Here is a 16,680-nt window from a genome sequence, read left to right as displayed (position 1 = left end):
TCCTGAAGCCTGGGCATCTGAGTCTCTTCCGAATGCCATGATGAAGTTCCACAGACTGCGTGGCTTATAAACAGCAGAATTTATTTCTCACGGTTCTGGAGGCTGGAAGTCTGAGATAGGGGTGCCAGTGTGGTCCAGTGAGGCCCCTCTTCCAAGCTGCACACCTTTCCTTGTGTCCTCAAGTGGAGGGTTTGGGGAGCCCTCTCGGGCCTCTTTTATAGACCTAGTTGCCTCCTCCACCATCACACTGGGCATAAGATCTCAACATATGAACTTGAGGAGGACACATTCAGACATAGCTTCTGGGTTGGGGGAGGCAACTGCTTAAGTCAAACAAGAAAACCAGGAGGTATAAAGGAAAGAGACACGTGTGTCAACAAAAGATACCAGATACAAATTCTAAAGATCAAAAATAGACTCGAGGAAAAGTTTTTCTAACCCGGGGCAGAACCAGAGTTAATGTAACTAATGTGATCTCATCAAATGATATAAAACTGAAAAATGGGCAAAGGATGTGAACAGGTCATTCACGGAAAAAAGAATGCAGGTTGCAGTAACTTACAGAAGTCTCACTCACCTCATCTGTAATGTGGATGACACAAATTAAAATAACACTGGAGTATAATTTCCCATCCTTTTGATTGGCTACCAGTAAAAGCCGGTATCACATTCACCATATAACTGATGAGGACCCCGTGGTGTGTCTACTTTCATATGCTTATGGTCACAGTATACATTTGTAGGCTGTGCATTTAATACTTTGGTCGTTTTTGACATTCTTATAAATGTTTGGAAGAGTGGGATTTACTGAGTGTGCTCTGTTCCCCTAGAAAGCCTGGGAGTATTGTAGGATCTGATTTATTGGGTTCTGGAGTCTCAAACTCAGTCCAGTGGTCCATAATGAATTTCCTCATCATCTCTTAGACATTGTAAAGACATCTGACATCTCTGTTCATAAAATGAGCCATCAGTATTCCAAGATTGGCAAAGGAGTGATAGGTAACTTCCTTGCTAACCTCGGAGGATCTGCGTGAGGTGGTATCAAGGTTGCTGTCCGATTGGCTTCCTTTCGTTTTTGGTGTCGCTAAGAATGCAGGTTCCATGCAGGCAGAGATTATGGTGTCTTATTCTCCAAAGTTTGCAAAAGTTCAAAGTATTGCACAATTCATGACACTTTGGAGTTACTTAGTAAATGATTAATCAGCTGGTGCATAACTAAATAAGTAAATTTTCTCTTTGCCCACGCTGCACCCTTTTTGTTGGAAAACTGTCTAGAGAAAATGACAGCAAAAGATTTCTGCTCCTGGCCTGCTGTGAACATTAGTTCTGCTACAGGGAGCTGAACCACCTCGACCTTGGTTGTACTTTTTGCCTGGTGCTTAAAAGTAGGACTCTTAGAAGAAACAGGTGCTTGTGTTCCTTTATATGTTTCTAAAAATTGTTTGGTTCTTTCTTAGCCTTTGTGATGCTACGTGTGTCCTTCAAGTATTACCAGAATTTTCCCCTTTGATAACCTCTAGCCTTGTCTGACCCATCTCCCTTCTTAACTTCTCAAGCCACAATGTCACAGTTCTAGTTGTTTTGGTCCACGAGCTCAGAACTTACGTTTTTTTTTTTTTTTCCCAGCATCCTTAGCCCACTGGGAATGGATGTCTCTAGATGTTGGACTGTTCTGCTCAATTTTATGCCTATCTTTGCTCCTCACCTCAAAAGCCCTTGGGCTGTGGTCTATGGTACAGGCATTTCATTGTTCTTCCCAGTCTGATGATTTACATAGTGTTTGCTGAATGCCTACTGTCTGTCTGAGTTAGAATTACCTATTTTATTATAAGCTCCTAGGAAAAAACAAACATCAGAGGCTCTAATATATATTATTATATATACATGCTCTAATATATATAGTGCAGTTCCTTTGGGCACTTACGTACTCTGTGCATTTGTGTGTGGGGTGTATGTGTGTCAAGAAAATTATTTCCTTTACATGTTTTTAAAGGGAAAGGTCTGACATCCATTGGTATTTAAGTGATTCTAAGTCCTTTTAAAACAGCGTAGTGTTTGCGAGCTGTGTGCGAGCGTGTGTGCTAATCGGGGCAGCAGCGATGGCAGTTATGGAATAAAGCTTAGAGCAGCACACAGAGTGACTCCTTAATTTCATTGCAGAGCAGTTGTCCAAATTAGAAAAGAACTATAAAAGGGTTCACAAAGTTGGTCTTATCTCCAGGCTGCCTGTTTTATCCTTTTTGCAAAGGCCGTAATAAGGAGAGGAACAAGGAAATCTGGAAAGTGAAAGAGGGAGTATTCTGTGCAAAGCAGCCTGGCAGCCAGGAGAGCTGTATTCCTCTGCTAGTCTCAGTGTTAGAGAAAGTGAAAGCTGAAATGTGAAGGAAGGCCACATGAAGGTCAGACGCGTATAATGTTGGCGAGATGATTTTGAGCAAAGAGCCTCACCCACAACACAGACACACACGCAGCCGTGTACACACAGAGGCAAGAAGCTTAGGACCGCAGGGGGGTCTGGTCAAGTTTATTTACGATCGTGCTTAGAGCGAGAAGTGACTGGTAACAGTGTAAGTTTTGTCATTGAACCTGGGTGTCTGAATTTCTTTTGCAGTCGCTCTGTGTATTGTTGGACTAAATAGAAAGATAATTGTTTTAATAAACAGATCTACCTTATGGCAGAAAACCTTACCTAAGTTGAATTATTGTGCTACTGTATTTGTTTTAGCCTGTGAAACAATTGTTGAGCAACTGCTGTTCCCCTTATAACTGAATATCTGAATTGTGTCTGTATTTAGGAAGAAATCGGTAGCCTCATTCTCCAAGTGCCTATAAAATGATAGGAAACTCCATCATCATTTGCTCTTACACGCTGATTAGGAACAGATAAACCTGCCAAAGAATCTTTATCTCGAAATCCGGGGCCTAAACCTTTCATTGTCTGAGCTCAGTGGACAGAGCGTTAGCCTCTGAGGCATCTGGCATGATGCCTTATGAGAAATGGACAGACTCTTTGCCCCTTGCCAGAGTCCTCAGGGAGTACGAAGCACACAGAACACATGTAAGTAATCATTTTCACTGCACCCTCTCCTGGGCAGACAGAGGGCCCTGGGATTTGACAGGTTCCCTCTCGGTCTCCATTACCTGTGATAGAGATGCAGAAACCCACTCTGCTCAGCTTGTGTGTTAGTGTCCTCAACAGGGTCCTGGGTGGATGTGATCTCTAAGCATCTTCACATCTGGTTGTGTCACAGACCAGAGGGACCAGACAGATCCAATTTGTCATTTTACATTGCCAAGCAGAGTACCGAATTCACCCCCACTTCTCCTGGCAGAGCACTGGAGAAGGACCTTAAAAGGTTGAAGAGTCTTAAAATGATGGCCAGACATGAATTGGAGCAATTCAGTTCAACAAGTTATTACCAGAATACCCACTATGTATAGGACATTGTACTGTGTGTTCACTGGAGGAAATGTTTCCAAATGCCAACCATACCTGTCCTCTTCTCTCAAGGAGCTTAGAATGTAATCAAGGAGGTAACAGGATGCATATTTCAAACTAGTAAAACAAATTGGGTGAGGAAGCACATATTGCCAAGGGGAGATTTGGTAGACATCTGTGTCTGATAGAATTCTGGCTAAGTAGATAGAGAAGATTTTTTTTCTTAATTGAAGTGTAGTCAGTTACAGTGTATCAATTTCTGGTGTCCAGCATCATAGTTCAGTCACACATATACATACATATATTTGTTTTCATATTCTTTTTCATTATAAGTGATCGCAAGGTATTGAACACAGTTCCCTGTGCTCTACAGTAGACCTTGTTGTTTATCTCTTTTATATATAATAGTTAGTATCTGCAAATCTCCCAATTTATCCCTTCCCACCCTCTTCCCCCGGTAACCATAAGACTGTTTACCATGTCTGTGAGTCTGTCTCTGTTTTATAAATGAGTTCATTTGTCTTTGGACTTTCAAGTTAAGACGGTTGTCGTTTCTGCAGTTTTAAAGCTCAGGGCCTACCTAGTCAGAGGTAAAAATGACCACCCAAGATTGCCCTTTGTTGAGCGAACGGGCCTGAATGGGTCGGGTCAGTGCCTAACCCCGCTGATACTCAGTAAGTCTTTAAATGAGTGAGAAACTTGGGAAACACGAGCGAGGAAGCACAAGGAGGGAACGCTCTGAGAGAAGGGTCCTCCAAGAGCCTGGTTGAATGGTCACACTGTGAGTGCTTCACATAGACTTTCTGAATGGGTGGATCTCACCATGGCGGACACGGAACCTGAGAGCGAAGGGGAGATTTTAGAGCATGAGGTCCAGATGGGAGCCAGATGGGAAGAACAGACAAGAACGAGGGAATGGGGGGGCAGGTGAATGGCAGAAAGTAGGCAATAAACACATTTCAACAAAGAGGGCCCCATTTTCAGGCCTGCACTTGAAGGGAACTTAATGTTTGGGAGTGATCAGCTGTGTTGATTCCTTGCAATACTGTCTCTTACCTGGATCCTCACATTTTAAGCAGTTTTGCTTTTGTAGAAGAGAATGTCGGATTCCTGAGTGTTTTCCCTTGACAGTATTGATAGACGTAAGCCCTGTTTACCCAAACAGTGGCTTGGGATCACTTTGTTTGACTACCTAAATAGAGTAACGTTCTTTTCCTATAGACAACAAACATATGACTGTTTGTGATGGTGAGGACTGTGGTTTCAGGACTATCACAGGAAAAGAGGACACAGTTGAAATTTTATGTAATGAATCAGAATGCAGGTCACTTCATATAGTAGGTTTTTGAAAAAAGAAAATTAGTTGGTCCTTTGGATTTTGTTGGAAAGTATAAATTATCTTTTGGATTTTATATAAGAGAGAAAGTCTGTTGGTGTTCCCCACCCCCCCTCCTCAATATCAATAAATTAAGCATAGGGTCATATCAACTTCATCAGGAGTCAGGAAACCTAGTTCTCGATTCCGACTCTGCCACACAGTAGCAGAGACTTGACTGCTCTGCTTTTTCTCTGGGTCTCTGTGTCCACGTTGGTCCGATTTGGGGTTTAAAGACTCCTGTCTTGGTTATGAGTCAGAAAAACAAAGGACACTCACTGAGCACTCGCTGTCAGGCGTGCGCACAGCCCTTCGCTCGTGCTGTCCCAGTTAACTCAAAATGACAGCTCCTTGGCGGTTAAATTGTTACCCTCCCAAGTTTTCAGCTGAGGGAACTGAGGCATAAAGAGCACCGGGGTGTGATATTCGAGGCACCGCCCTGAGTGCACTTCACGTGTTGTGTCCCATCTTAGCGTAACCCTCACACAGCCTGCGACCCGTCTCCACTTTGGATGGAGAGAGTGGAGGCCGCAGAGGAAGGGAGACTGTCTCCTTCTCACGGCAGATCCGGGACAGACATACGGTGTCCTGATTCCAAGGCAGAGACCCTCCCGTGACACCGTGTTTACATAGAAACCATTGGCATTTGACTCTTTCTCTGTCTATGGTTTTAGCTGTAGAAGAAGCCTAGAAATTTGGCAACTTACAAGCCGTATCTGGCCCACCGATGTGTCTTATTTGTTTGCCTGTGTGGTAATTAAAAAAAAAAAATTTGTAGTTGCCAACATTTTAATGTCCCCATATATAATCTAGATTTCTGGTTTCCTTTGAAAAGTGGAAATTTCTGGCATCCATAGACGGTAATCCTCCTGTGGCAAGTGACCACTGGAGCTGAGTCACATGCTCTCAGGCTTCCCAGGTGCCCACCGAGTTCTCTGTGTCACCTCTGGGGCCTCCGATTTCATGTGAGTTTGTGACTTCTGGATTCAATGAACGATTTCCACTTCTCCACTTCTGTAGAATCAAGGGATTTCAAGGTTTGCTGCGTAGCCTGGCAAGTTGGTCATTCCACGTGGTCTCCTCTTCATGGCATCCATGGGGATGAAAGCCACAGTGATGTGGCTTCTCCTTTGCAGGACTTTTAACAGACAGAACCTTTCTCCAGCCTCAGTGACATTTCAAATTTAGGAAGGGGGAGCCGAGTCACAATTGGCCTTGTCACCATTTGGGTTGGATGCTGGCATGTCATGTGTTTGCCCGGGGTTGAGTCATCTGTTTGCATCTGGGTAGACCACACACAGACAAATGTGAGCTCTGTTTATATTCATTTCCTGCCTGGGAACTCGATTCCTCTGGGTCACAGCTTTGGAAAGATTGATAGATTGGAAAATTACCAGTATAGACCTGGACGCAAAAATCCACTGGAACCCATTTTGGGAGTGGACCTTAGTAACCTTGCTTGGGCTACAGCAAAGGGGACTTTGTCACTGACAGCTTTAGTGGATTCGAACGACTGCATAAGCAGCGTGTCTGAATATAAGATGTTCAATGTAGGTAAACAACAAGGCCCTACTGTAGAGCACAGGGAACTATATTCAACAGCTTGTAATGGCCTACAGTGAAAAAGAATATGAAAAGATATATATATATGTGTGTGTGTGTGTGTGTATAACTGAATCACTATGCTGTATACCAGAAATTAACACAACATTGTAAATCAATTATATTTCAATTAAAAAAAAACATGTTCAATGTAATCAAAACGTTTAATATTCCCATTTTATAGATGAGGCAACCAAAACTGAGGACTATCTAAGGTCACATGAGCTAGGTAAGTCCCCGATATAAATGAGCAGAATCCCCTCTGGTTTCCTGGGTGCCTCTCCCAGGCAAGTTGTGAGCCCCACTCCCTGAGTTCCCCAGGGGAGGCACATTCTCCCCACCCCGCCCCCAACCTCTGTTTCATGTGAGCAGCGGTCTGCAAGGGCCAAGACCCAAGGGATCAGGCTTCGGAGCCTGAAAACTCCTCAGTCTGCTCCTTGCCTTGTCCCAGGGCCAAGCACACACCCTCTCCACAAAGGGCGTCTTTCCCCATTGTGATGAGTTGGCAGACCCTCTTCAGTGTTGACATCAATGAGCCGCCTCGGTGACTTTCTGGCATTGAAGCTCTTGTTCCCAGCCTCCATCTTCAGCCAGTGGGTTACTGGGAGAAGTGGGGCAGGAATTAATGAGGAAAAAACAGGAAGCCCTCCGGGGGGGGGGGGGGACTCACTGCCACCATCCTCATCAGGACCACTTCTCCAGGACCCACCCTCGGGAGCCCAGAAGATGCCGAACCCAAGTTTGGCAGCCCTGCAAGGTAACTCCTCCCACAGTGAACATCAGAGTCTTTATTAGGACCAAGCCGCCTTAACTCCATGTCCAGTGTTCTAAGAAGCATCATAAGACTTACAAAAGGAACACACAGAAGAAACCTCAGCCTTCCGGGAGTTTATACTGAAGTCGCTAAAGTCAAGAAAATAGACTTGCAGACATAGTAAACAATCTTTCAGTTACCAGGGAAAGGGGGTGGGAGGGGACACATTTGGGAGTTTGAGATTTACAAATGTTAGCCACTATATATAAAAATAGATTTTTAAAAAGTTTCTTTTCTATAGCACAGGGAACTGTGTTCAATATCTTGTAACAATCTTTAATGGAAAAAATACGAAAATAAATATATTTTGTATATGCATGACTGGGACACTGTGCTGTCCACCAGAAACTGACACATCGTAACTGACTGTACTTCAGTTAAAAAAAAAAAAAAAAAAAAGAATGTGTATCAACATGTTCAAAGAGGAGTCAGTCGGCTTCTTTGAGGCAATAACCATCTCCATCAACAAGACTCCACCCGGGAAATAATTCCCTTGTCCGTTCCTGACTCCTAACACTCAGGTGAAGAAAAAGAATCCTAGAACTCAGGTGGGGAGATGTTAAACTGTTTTAGAATTGGAGACCAGGCAGAACTAGAACTGACTACTTCTCATAAACCTTCCTTTAATATCCAGCGACTTTGAGCGTTAATAAGACTGCCAAGGGACCGTGTTTCAATGATAACTTCCTACAGTTTAGACAGCCAGTGATAAGTTCGGTGCAGCCTTGAGCACAGTTTGGAACAGTATGGAATATTTTTCTCAAGCCTCTTACGAAGGTGTGGAATGAAATCTTCTGTGTGGATGCAACCGCTGGCCACATGTGATGTCATTTTCGTGCTGCAGTGGCCCCATTACAGGCATGCAGAGACCCCAGACAGTCAGTATGCCTGAGGGGCCGTGTTGCCTTCTTCCCGTTTGCCATGGTTCTCTGTCGGTAGACTTGTGGCTTTGAAAGTGACTGTAATTCATCATGAACTGTAATTCATCATGACATTGACATTGTGTTCCTCACGTGTATTCTTCCTGTAAATAGTGTGCAGAATCCTCCGGAACTGACCAGATCATCTCGAACTTCACTCAGACTGACTGCTCAGGCTGTTGTGTCTGTTTTTGATGTCTCTTGTGTACGTGATTGCTTGTCTGCTAAGTGAATTTATCTGGCTAGCGCTTCTCTGCAGCTGGGGCAGCAGTTAGCGGAAGACAGTGGAAGTGCTGTGTGTCTTCATATTTGGTGCCTAGAGGTCTCTGGTTTTCATGTGTTTCCCTCCACACCCTTCTTTTTTAAGTGAAGTGTAGTTGATTCACAGTGTTGTGTTGGTTTCGGGTATACAGCATAGTGATCCAGTTATATATGTATTTTTTCATGTTGTTTTTTATTCTAGGTTATTATAGGATATTGAATATATTTCCTTGTGCTATACAGTTAGACCTTGTTGTTTATCTATTTTTTTTTTTGGCAGGGGGAGGTAATTAGGTTTATTTGTTTATTTTTTTAGAGGAGGTACTGGGGATTGAACCCAGGACCTCGTACATGCTAAGCATGCACTCTCCCACTTGAGCTGTACCCTCCCCCCTATTGTATACATAGTAGTTTGTATCTGCTAATTCCAAGCTCCCAATTTATCCACACCGTGTCCCCTTTAGTAACCATAAGTTTGTTTTCTGTGTCTGTGAGTCTCTTTCTGTTTTGTAAATAAGTTCATTTGTATCATTTTTTTTAAGATTCTATACATAAGTGATATGCTGTGATATTTATCTTTCTCTGCCTGACTTCACTTAGTATGATAATGTCTGGGCCCATCCATGTTGCTACGAATAGCATGATTTCGTTCATTTTTATAAGTGAGTGGTATTCCATTATATAAATATATCACATTTTCTTTATCCAATCATCTTGGGTTGCTTAGCTGTTGTAAATAGTGCTGCTATGAACACTGGGGTGCATATGTCTTTTCAAATTAGAGTTTTTCTCCAGCTATATGCCCAGGATTTGGGATTGCTTGGTCAAATGGTAACTCTATTTTTAGATTTTTAAAGAAATCTCCGTACTTTTTTCCATAGGTTTTCCAAATGGCTGCACCAATTTACATTCCTGCCAAGAGTGTAGAAGGGTTCCCTTTTCTCCACACCCTCTCCAGTATTTATCGTTTGTGGACTTTTTGATGATGGCCATTCGACCATTGTGGTTTTGATTTACATTTCTCTGATAATCAGCGGTTCTGAGCATCTTTTCATGTGCCCACACCTCCTTCTGAATTTTGGCTTCTTTCCAGCTGCCGAGACAGCTGTTTATCGTTCAGTTTGCAGTTCGTTCCCGGATGAATTACCCGTTGCTCTGTCTGCCTGTCATTGTTGTGGTTTCTTCAAGTTCCCATGTGATGAGGTGGGGAGGGGGGAACAAACCAGCCTGGGCTCAGTAAAGGGCTGGACTGTCTATTCAAATCAGAGTTATTTTTAGAAAGATGCTATAGAGTTTGTTTCCCCGATCAGCAGGATTTATGGAAAGCCATATGTCGGTATGATTTCCTCAGATGAAGCTTTAGAAATTTCTTTTAGCACCCTGGAGCTGGCCGTGGTGCCTTCTGTGGGCAGACCTGCCCCTCGCACCTGCGGGGTTCCCGGGAGGGGATGAGTGCGGGAGGTTCACAGTGTTCATTCACCCTCGAGGAACCAGACTCCACCAGGAAGTCTGAAAGGATGTTACCATGACCTCTGTTAGCAGCCAAGCTGAGGATGTGGAATGATCTGTTTAATCAATACCTTATCTGGATTGTCAGGTGTAAAAGGCTTAGAAAATAATGCAGCCAAATACTCACTTCTGAAATAACACTGAGTGTCATTTCACCTTCCTTTGATTCGGAAGGTCCTTTGGAATCTGTTTCCTGGGGGAGCTTGTTAATAACAGTTCTGGATGTAGACTGGCTGATAAAGCAGCCTTTATCTTAGTTAGGAAGGGAAATAGGCCCGTGGAAGCCAGGAGAGGGTTGCGAGCCCCAAGCAGAGGAGGGGGTGTTTGCGCTCAGGGGTGCTAGCACTCAGCCCTGTCTAGCTCTCTTTCCCCCCCTCACCTGTCTTCCCTTCTGGAGTATTAGCGGGGTCAAGGTCGGGCCTCCTCTTTCCTGTTTTGGTCCTCACCTGTTAGCACCGAGTTCTGTGATGCACTTTGAAGTGCATCATTAATAAATTGGATGGCTACTGATTTTCAGCAAAACCCCAGGATTTTCAGCAAAGCTCTCCCCTGGGGATGGCCCTGACTTTGGTCTGTCCGGCCCATTGAGCTCAGTGTGCCCGGACTGGATTCTCACTCAGAAACGGGCTGATGCTGCAGCCTTTCCCATGCTGTGGGCTGCTGGACCCCCTGGCTCTGGGGCCTGACTTGGACCCTGTCTCGGAGCCAGCTCGCGTTCTGGGCTTCCAGGCTCATCCTTCAAAGAGCTGAAAATAGCCTCAGAGTATCCTTCTCTTAGTTTTCTCACCCTTGACAAGCCCCGGGGACAAAGAGACCCGACCTCCGTGGCCTCGTCTGTCAGCCCCGGTTGAATATTCACTCCGCAGAGCCTCATGCCAGGCATCCTGAAAAATGATAGAAGAAGGAGTGATGCTCTCTTGGCCTTTGAACATTTTATCAACTTACAGGAGAGACCGAGCCAGCACGAAGCAAATGCACGCAAACACAGATGTCAGCCAGACATACATCATTCATTATTCATAAATCCAGTGAACCTAGCCTGGGAACACGTGCTTATAAGTACACAGATCTGTGTGCGTGCGTGTTTATATATACATAGGTTTATATGTACACACGTTTATAGATATACACTGATCTATATGTACATAGATCTATATGTGCATGTGTTTATACACACACAGATCTATATGCACACATGTAAATATGTAAACAGATCTACATGTGTATATGTTTATATATATACATGTTTACATATACACTGACCTATATGTACATATATTTATATATACAGAGATCTGGATGTACATGTGTTTCTATAGACTTAGATCTAGATGTATGCATGTTTATACACACAGATCTGTATGGACAAATATTTATAAATACGCAGATCTAGATGTAGATATACTTATATTACACAGGTCTATGTGTACACATGTTTATATATACAAATCTATATGCATACATGTTTATATATATGTAGATTTATATATACACACGTTTATATATGTATACATTGATCTATATGTACATAGATCTATACTTGCACATGTTTATATATACAAATCTATATATGTGTATGTTTATATGTTCACAGATCTATATGCACATGTGTATATATACAGCAGTCTATAGGTACACATATGTATAGATACATAGATCTGTATGCATGTTTATATACCCTGAGCGATACATACATGTTTATATACACATAGATCTATACATGTGCTTATTTATATATGTGCAGATCTAGATGTACATATATTTATATTACACAGATCTATATGTGCATGTTTATATACATAAACAGGTTTATATGTAGATAGAATTAAAGCATTTGCTGAAATAGCCAAGGTGACCAGAGCTGGGAAAAGGTACTTTTCTGCTAAGTTTTGGTTCTCCAGGGATAACGCAGAGGAAGGGATCCCGCGCAGAGAGGAGACGGTTTCGGTGCCTGGCGCTGCAGACACCGGCGGGAGGCAGTTTGGCACCTGAGGATTCAGGCTGCGGTAGCTTCTCCGTTAGGATGCCCGTTGGCACCCTGGCCGTGTCTCGGCTGCAGGTCACGTCGGGGCCGGCAGGTAGGCTAGCCACACGTGGGTTGTGGGACCGTCACCATATGGTGCCTTGCAGTCCTGATTCTTCCACAGGGATCGTTGCAGAAGAACGAGAGAGGACTATGATTTGGGACGCGATGGGTCAGTGTTCTTCCTTGTCTAACTCAGCTGGGTTGAAGGGGCGGGGGTTAGCAGCGAGCAGTGGGGACTTGGTCCCAGGTGTCCTTCTGCATTTACAAAGGAGGAAACGGACACCGCCGGGTTGGGAGGGGGCTGGGGTGGTTGTGGTCAGTGCCTCTGACGGGATGTGCTGTAGTCCCGTCTCCTCGGGTACCGTTGTCCTGATGCACCCTTCCCAGAGAGCTGGCAGAGGGGACAGCGAAGGAGGTCCAGCCCAGCACAAAACCCTGGAAATGGTATTATTGTGCCTCCTTAACCGAAAAGAGATCGGATGCACAGGAAGGTGGACTGATGTGATGTGGGCACAACCAGCAAAGGATGGCACCTGAATTTCAAACCCAAGTGCGTCTGCTCCAAAGCCTGGGATCTGTCGTTAGCATAGCCCTACCCCCTCTGAAATTCGGCCCTGACTTCACTCCAACCTCAGAACAAGGGTCTCCTAAGATACGGGAGACCTGCACTCTCCAATCTGGCAGCCCCCCCCCCCCCCGGGCATGTGTGACCATTTCAAGTTAAATTAATTAAAATTAAGTAAAGGTTAAAATTCAGTTCCCAGTTGCACTAGCCACTTTTCAAGAGCTCATCAGCTATAAGTAGCCAGTGATGACTGAATCAGACCGCGCAGGACACCATCCTCGCAGGAACTTTGCATTAGATCCATGGGGAGTGAGACCACCACTCTAAAACCTTAGCAAACCCAGCTCTGCCCCTTGCCGGCTGTGCATCCATGGGCTGGTTACTTAACCTCTCTGTGCCTCAGTTGCTGCTTCTGTGAAATAGGGATAGTCAGGCAGCTCCTGATAGGGTTCAGAGGAGGGTTCTTTGTAACGTTCTTTTTTTTTTTCAAATAAAGTTATTTAATGAAGAAATAAATAGAATGCAATGGCACGGAAATAATAATCTGATATTCTAGGTGTTTTTCTTTTCACATACATTTTAGATTTAGCTTATAATTACCTACCAAAATCTAATGAAAGTAAGATTGTGACCGCATTAAATTTAATATTTGGACATCATGGGCATGTTTGCAATATTGAGATTTTTTCCACTCCATGAATATATTGTATCCCAATTTATGTACATCCTTTTCTTTGCAATGTTCTTAGCCTGCTGCCTGGAGCATCGTGTGTTCTCGACACAGGTTAGTTACCTGAAGAGGTGGAAAGTCTGTTAGCGTGAACATTTTGTGGTTTTCTAAACCCTCTATCAGTTCCGTTTACCTCTGATATTTTTATCTGGGGAAGGTGGGAGGGAGCTTGAATCAGAGGGAGGAGGGTCTTGATAATCTGCATTTGGAGTGCTTCGTGGAGTCCGGGAACTGTGCGTGAACGCACAAGATGATTTTATTTCACATCCATTTCTGTAACACACTATGTGCCGGGGTGTGATCTAAGCACTTACCGAGTCTTCCCTCATTTAATCATCCAAACAAGTCCTACATGGTAGGGATCCTATCCCCTCATTTTCAACACCCTCCACAGTTCCCGACCTTCCACGGGCTGTGACTTACCTTGGTGAGTCCTGCAGGAGTAGGGAAGGGAGGGCAGATGTAATAAGATTCAATGCTTTAGAAGAGAGTAGAGAACCAAAGAACCACAGAGGGCTAATCGTCTCAGGCTGGGGTACTCCGTGTGCAGCACCCAGCTTAGCCCACAGCCCTGGGAGCGGGGTGGCCGTCTCTCCAGTGCAGAGATGTGGAAGCCAGCTAAAGAGGGTTAACGACCAGCACAGCATCACCCAGCTGGCTCACCTTGCTGGCTGTTAGAAGGGAAGGTACCACTTTTGCGTGTTTCACTGTAACATAAGGTAGAAATGAAGGGATGCAGGTAAACAGCCCTCGGGCTGGAGGGGGGAATGAATTACCCCAGCTGGGAGGAACACGGGAGTCTTCACTGAAGAGGTGGCATTCGAAATGGAGCTTGGAGGGGGGTGGGCTGTGGGCGGATGGGATCGGGGGAGGAAGCGTCCAGGCAGACGGAGGACACAGGAAGTTGGCAGAATGAGGCCAAGGAGGAGGGTCTGCTTGAGTGGGGACGAGGATGCTGCCACTGATCCTGCTCGGAGTGCCCAGTGAGTGCATGGCCATAGTCAAAAGCAGACGGGCTCTTAGTTTTGTGATGATTTAAAAATTCTCTACAGACAGTGTACCCTCTTTATTCCGTGCGCTCAGGACAGACCACCCCTGCCAGCCCCCTCCTGCTGGTCACTAGGTTTGTTTGGATCAGTGTCTCCTTTTTTTTTTTTTTTTTTTTTAATTGAAGTATAGTCAGTTCACAATGTTGTGTCAGTTTCTGGTGTGCAGCACAGTGTTCATGGATCAGTGTCTCCTGAATGCCTTCCTCGCTCTGCCTCCTTGGTCGCTCTCCACGTTTCTCTGTTTCTTAGCCCCCAGCTCCTCACGCCGTGACCTGGGGAAACAGGTTCCGTGAAGGACAGAGGGGTGGCCCTGGGCTGCCCAGGAGTCTGAGGGGTGGAGGGTCAGAAGTGGAGCCAGGCATCTGTCTCACTCCGGGTCTGGAGTCCGGCTGCCGGAGGCAGGAATCCTGTGACAGAAACTCCCCTCGGGATCCAAGTGATGCTTTTGAGTCCCCAGGCCACGCTAGATTGAACCAGAGGGCGTGGACCACAGGCCTGGGGGAAGCTTCTGAGAGATCTGTCACTTGCTGGGAAGCTGGCAGTTGGGAGCCGAAGGTTGACCTGACCAAGGAGAAGCCCAGGTGGTGTGGACGCCCCTCCGCCCCCGCCCCCCTGCCCTCCCCTACCTGCTACCCTGGGGCCGAGGACAGGAGGACCACCTCCTGCTCACTTCCAACCGCGTTTTGCTCTCTGTTGTGTAGTACTCAGTGCAGGATCCGCTCGGGAGAGCTGGGGCGAGGCTGGCTGAGGTTCTCAAGGAGCTGAGTTTTGAGTTCAGGTGCCCGCCCGGCTGTGGAATGATGCTTCCAGACCTTTCAGACCTTTGAGACCTCTGGGCGCTCTCGGAAAGCACTTCAAGCCTCCCATCGGCATCCGGTGGCCCAGGGGAGTCCCAGGGAAAGGCGGCAGGTAGAGTATCCTTTCTGAGTTTTATTCCCTCCTGTCCTCCCTCCCTTTCTTTCCGTGTGTCTGTGTTGCTCTGTTGTCTCCTTCTTCTCAACGTGCCAATGACAAGTGACGCAGGGGAATTTATTTTCTGTGCTTGTCAACAGAGAGGCGATGGATGGAAAGGTGGCGGGTACCCCAAGGTGCTCACGACAGCATCCCGGAGATTCCACACCACTGGCTGCTCCCAAGCACGAAGCCACCCTCCCTGGGAGGCGGCAGGAAGCCAGCCTGGAGGAGGTGAGCAAGGTCAATCCCTCTGCCCTAGACTCTGTCAGCCTTTGGCTGTCGGATGACAGGCCTTCTCCTGTGTGTCCTTCTACAGGCCCCCCTTTTTGGCCAGAGGACTGACCACCATCTCAGGTGTCCTGGGAACTGCTGGGGGACATAGAGGGGGGTGCTGCTGGTCCCCAGGACAGAACCCAGCAGCTGGAACCCAGAAGCCCCCAGCCCGGGACTCCAGCCCAGCCTCCTTCAGACTGTGCAGCCTGAGCGGCGGTTCAGATGGGACTATTTTTGCTTTGCTGTCACCTCACTGACACATAATCCTGGATGCTTTTCAATGGTCGGCTTTTCTTTTTCCCCTCTATCTTTTCTTTTTCTGGGCCCTGGGGATTGTAAGGAAAGAATTACTTGGGAAAATACAATTCTGTTGCCAAAATGAGCCTTGTTTATGAACAAATTCTGTCCCTAGGGATTTTCTGAATTGCAATCCCAGGATACCTACTAAATGGGGTTGCATGGTTCGATGTGTGTGGTACTGATCCTTCGATTAAAAATACATTTACTTTTCTTCCTTTTTTTTTTTTTTTTTTCCTCCACATTGGGAGCCAGGTAATGGCCCAAGTCACATTTGCTTAACTACTGAAGCGATCTCAGTGCGGTGTTGCTTCAAGTCTAATGAAACATATATTGTGAGGAGGGTGCAGCTCAGTGGCGGAGCACGTGCTTAGCACTCACGAGGTCCTGGGTTCAATCCCCAGTGCCTCCATTAAAAAATAAAAAGATAAATTAAAAAAACCCGAATTACTCCCCCACCAAATGAAAGGGAGGAAGACAGACAGACAGACAGACAGACAGACAGACAGACAGAAGGAAAGAAAAGGCCTTTAAAAATTATACATTATACCCTAGACTCTTGCACCATATCTGGTATGTATGTTACTTTGCACCTTGTAGATTGAAATTTAATTCCTGACCGATCCTGCAGCTGGAATGGGGGAGAAATGATGTGTATCAAAGTGCCTTCAAACACCCTGAACGTAAACTAACCCACAGTCAGCGGGTGGTTTTCGGAGGCGGAGCCGGGACCGGGGACCCCCTGCTTGGCTGGCTGTTCTGGAGGAACTGGGAACGAGGCCCCTTCTTCTGTGTCTGGGTCTGCGGAGAACGCGGTGCTTCTGGCTGGGGTCCTGTAACCGTGCCTGCCTCGCAATAAAACACCT

At 45.7% G+C, this 16,680-nt stretch overlaps 1 protein-coding gene and 1 long non-coding RNA gene across 2 annotated transcripts in view; both read left to right on the top strand.

The window, feature by feature from the left end:
- Positions 1–16,680, top strand: part of LOC116657038 (formin-like protein 5) — a 463,369-nt gene that overhangs the window by 109,238 nt on the left and 337,451 nt on the right. The gene's annotated exons all lie outside the window — the stretch shown is intronic.
- LOC106729916 lies at positions 1,230–15,479 on the top strand. Its single transcript, XR_004312431.1, has 3 exons — positions 1,230–1,407; positions 14,992–15,199; positions 15,343–15,479. It is a non-coding gene; the product is annotated as an uncharacterized LOC106729916 (long non-coding RNA).

Source organism: Camelus ferus, chromosome 17 (genome assembly GCF_009834535.1).
Source record: "Camelus ferus isolate YT-003-E chromosome 17, BCGSAC_Cfer_1.0, whole genome shotgun sequence".
Classification (NCBI taxonomy): Eukaryota; Metazoa; Chordata; class Mammalia; order Artiodactyla; family Camelidae; genus Camelus; species Camelus ferus.
This window is presented reverse-complemented; position numbering and strand designations above follow the sequence as displayed.